At 39.2% G+C, this 4,880-nt stretch overlaps 1 pseudogene; it reads right to left on the bottom strand.

Moving 5' to 3' along the window:
- Positions 1-1,698: 1,698 nt before the first annotated feature.
- On the bottom strand, positions 1,699-3,006 carry LOC148931648 (tetrahydroberberine oxidase-like; annotated as a pseudogene).
- Between the last annotated feature and the right edge of the window lie 1,874 nt (positions 3,007-4,880).

A 4,880-nucleotide genomic window follows, 5' to 3' on the forward strand; every position in this document is an offset into this window, starting at 1 on the left:
ATTTCAAGTGTCAGAAGCTTGCTTCAGGTGAGGGATCAGTCAGTGTGTGCTTGGAACCAGAACAGCTCCGCCGTGTCTCCACCATGGCTTCTGATCTAACAATTGAACGAATACAACCTTAAATATCAAGAGTTTCAATCGATAATTTAAAGAAAATCCTCCCTCCACCAAGACAAAAAAGTACTACTACTAGTATATTATGTGCAAGCTAGAGAGAAATAGGAAAGAAATGAGAGAGTGAGAGGAGATGAAAAAAGGGAATGATTGCCGGAAATAGATAATATATTCATAGGCAATTTCCTTTTGCAAGTTATGACTGAAAGAGCAAGAAATCGATATTTTTAGTATGACAGAAAGAGCATGAAATCTCCTTAACAAATATATGTATGTGTGCTCTCCCGTGCGGCTTGCGTGTCAAGACCTATAAAATTGAACAGAAATTTTTTCAAGACACAAATTGAACCTCTCTTTCTGTCTCTCTATCAGCAATTGTTGGGGATTTATGGGCTGCAGTAGTCGACACACAAAGCATTAAGAGGCTCTCTCTCATCTCATAGGCTTGAGGTATTGAATCAATCTCTCACTGAAACCATTGTTTGTGACACTCTCACTTATGCATTAGTATTTGGTTATTTATTGATCAGTACGTACTGTGGTGTTAGTTACCACTATTTATTAAAAAATTAATGATTAATTTGTTTAATTTTCAGTATGTGTTTTAAATATATGAATTGGATTAGGATACACAAAAGTTAAATTTTCACTATACTGATCAACATTAATTTTATTTTTATACCCAGCATATTAATATAGAGAGCAATAAGTTGGAGTGGAAAATCTATCAATAAAAGAACTCCATCAAGTAATTCAAAATTTACTTAGCTATTGTGAAGTTATAATATTTTCCTAATTCAAGGATTCAACTTTAAGTATTGGTTATTATGAAATCCAAGCATTAATAATATTTTAAATATAGATATAAATAAATAAAATCCAATTTTTATTATCAAAATTCTATTTATATAAATTCAAATAAAATTTTAAAATCGGGCAAAATGATTCCTACTCGCATGTTCGGCTAGTGGGCATCACACTCGCTTGTTATTGGTTGTAGAGGGTGGGGCGTGAGGAGTACATGTCCCGTGCAATGTCTCTGCAACGCGTTCCATGGGATGGAACCCACCTTGGCACTTGTTGATGCCACTAGCAACCTCATTCCTTAGCCATTATTTAACTACTTCAATATTATTCATGAATATCGACAACGAGTTGCACCGCAACCCTTGTCTGTCTTGTCTCGTCGTACCCATTGTTGATGCTCTTATGTTCAAGTCACAATTCACCTCAGTTTAGCCATATGTTTGGAGTGGTAAGCATGTTATATTCCAGAGTTGTACAGAATAACTTCATCAATTTAATCAAACAATTTCTTCATAAATAACATCACAAACATGGAGATCAATAATTTTATAGTTTTGAGTCAATTTGTTGACTATATAAGAATATCAATAAGTAGGATATATTATATAAAACAACATCTTAATTGCAAATCAATACATTTATAAGGAAAACAAATCTTTATTATTGATACACCTTGCATGAATAACAATACAAACATTATTGTTAGAAAATAATGTAACAGAATAATCAAACAACCATCATATATCAAACAAGTTGGCAGTTACAGCAGAATACATCTCAATTCCCTTTCTTAGTCCACTTGGCTTGCAACGGCGGAATGCTCTGTTCATTCTTGAAGAAATTCGTTGGATCAACAACTGTTTTCACCCGAACAAGACGATCAAAATAATCGTTGTAATATGACTTCCCCCAAATGCTTGCGCGTGCGTAACTTGTCTTCCCATTAGGTTTATTCACTCCAATATCGAGATCTCTGTAGTTGTAGTAGGCTTCCCTGGGCGAGCTCGAGACATAAGGAGTCATGTATTGATAATACCTGCGGCTCCAGCTTATGTATCTGTCCGCGTCCGCAGCCTCAGAGTTTTGCCAGTAAGTCAAGCCGGCAAGTTTGTAGAGTGCACCGGCTCTGTGAGGAAATGGAGTTTCCGATTCTGATATTGCATCCATTCTTCCACCATACGGCACCATGTAGTATATCGTCTCGTCTGCTTCTGGTTCACGCAACATAGTCACCATGCCTTCAATCGCGTTCAGAGAAATGGGTGTCCTTACATAATCCGACTTGGCTTTGAGCTGCCTCAGACCGGCCTGAGTCCGGTTGAGCAAAGTATCAAGTGGAGTTATTGGCATTTGGTTGCTAAATAAGGTGGATTCGATCCAGCTCATTTCTGTGCAGTCTTCTCTCACTAGCCCTAACTCGGGGAAGATTTCTTGCATGTATGAAACTAATCTGTCGGCACCGCCAAGGAAAACTGAGAAGAAATTAACTTGGACCGTGGAGTTCACCCTGAATACGATAACTCCTACGAACAAATCTTTGTCCGCTCGAGGAGCCACATATTGCCAGCGATGCCACAACGCAGAGCCGTTCTGTTTTTCCACATTCCTCGTGATTGAGAAAACAGTGACTGTTTCTGGAACATCCACCAGTTGGACCTTCCAGGCAGTGATCACACCAAAGCTGGCACCTCCGCCGCCTCTGATGGCCCAGAATAGATCCTCTCCCATTGATTTTCTGTCGAGGATTCTTCCATTGGCGTCGATTATTCTTGCATCTATGACGTTATCTCCAGCGAGGCCGTATTTTCACAGCATTGTGCCGTAGCCTCCTCCACTGTAGTGGCCACCGACACCAACTGTAGTGCAAATAGCCCCGGGAAACCCTAAAGTGGAGCTCTTTTCCGCAATCTTGTAGTATACGATTCCCGTCGTCGCACCGGTCTCAATCCATGCCGTTTTCTCATCCACGTCGACAGTAACTTCGCTGAGATTGATCAAATCGATGACCACGAACGGGACATGGGAGACATAAGACAGTCCCTCCATGTCATGGCCGCCGCTTCTTGTTCTTATTTCCAGACCACGAAGGGTCGGGTTTTAGCACGTGTGTCGTGTGCACGTGTCCCTCCTTTCAACAAGATTTATAATTTTCCCACTTTTGCAACTAATATTACGAAGTATAGCGGCAAGAGCGGGGTCGAACCACAGAGACCATGGACCTACTCGAGATCATTTCTATGACACAAGCGGAAAAGGGGTCGGCTGCTGCCACGCATTCATTGAAGTGGGTTAAAACTCTAATCTACTTGACCTGGCGGAATTAAACTGGACTCTATTTACCTGACCTAGGAGACGGGAAAAGTACGGAAGGAAAATTAAACACGAAAATATTTTTTATCATTTTAATAAATCATGAAAGCAACTAAACAAAACAATTGAAACTTACTAACCAAGCTAAAGGCTTTCCTAAAATAGGCAGACAAAGTGTAAAAGTAAAGTGGGGACCATTTTTCTCAAACTAGTTGGGCTGACAGAAAATTGTGAAAACCAAAAAGCAAAAGCAAAAAGCAGATCTGATTCTCTAACTAACTCCTACTTCATCTTCTCCAAACAACCAAGTAAAAACAGAGCATAGAACAGAGCTTCAACACCATTGACGAAATAAAACAGAGCATGCTTCAAAACGAGACGTAAACACGAAATTCAAGCTAGAACTACCAGATTTACGCTACTGGGTCAAGCAGAAAACGAAATGAACTCATATTACCTTGCATGCATCACCTAAACTATCGGATCTCAGAAATCGAGCACGTGAACAACTAAATCTCAACCTCTAAACTACTGGAAATCATGTAAACAACATGGATCTAAACATCTAAGCTACCAATTGCGAAAAGCATCCAAGAAACATAAGTAAAAACATCATCAACATGAAAATAAACACCAAAACTTCATAAAACTGGAAATGAGTCGAGATCCAACGGTGAAGTCGTCAATTCCTCCGATGAAACCATTGAACTAAGCTAAGAAAGCAACAAACTATCTAACTAAACTAAGAGAGCGGTGGCGTTAAGCGCCTATGAGAGCTTCCTACCTAAACTACGATAGCGTTAAACGCTCCCTCTTCATTGTGGAAAGCTTCTATTTATAGAGTGGCTTTAACTTCAACCCTAAGGCAACTTCTTGTCGGTATTTGACCATTTTACCCTTGCAATAATTGAGGATCTTCATGTCAGCACGCCATTCTGTCTCCTTGACCAGGTAGATGACTTTTTCTGCGCTTCACCTCCATTATGCCATTATGTCTCCTTGACCAGGTAGATGACTTTTTCTGCGCTTCAGCTCCATTCTGCCATTCTGTCTCCTTGACCAGGTAGATGACTTTTTCTGCGCTTTTGCTCCATTTCTACTCCTGTCGTCAACTTCCTGATTCTCCTAGGTCCGAGCGACGACTTCTGGTATTTTACTTCAAAATCAGCTATTTTGCATCTGCCAGATCAATTTACACAAACTCCTGGATCCAACAGATTTCTGCACACTTAAGCTCAAAATTTGTGCATTATCTCCCCCAAAAGCATATAATTTTAATCCAAAACCAATGCATGAAACGAGCCTTATCACAAATATTCACTTCAAATGGTCTCAGTTTAAGCCATATACTTATGCACCATTGTACTTCACTATAAGTCTTATTTATTTCACTATAAGATTTATTTACTTCATAGTGTCTCAGTATACGAGCTAACTGTTATACTTCACTTCATAATGTCTTAGTTACTGATATATGTCATACACCTTATACTTCACTGTAAGTCAGATTTACTTCACTATAAGAAATATTCACCTCATACGAAGATGAATCAGATTCGAATTAGGCTTCTTATAGAATTGATACCGAGTCCATTTGATCAATTGAAGACATGTGGCCTGTATGAAATAGCAAATTTGCAGATTGTGAA

The sequence above is a fragment of the Salvia hispanica genome, chromosome 2 (assembly GCF_029641045.1).
Source record: "Salvia hispanica isolate PSC_SH4W2 chromosome 2, Shi_PSC_v1, whole genome shotgun sequence".
NCBI classification, from domain to species: Eukaryota; Viridiplantae; Streptophyta; class Magnoliopsida; order Lamiales; family Lamiaceae; genus Salvia; species Salvia hispanica.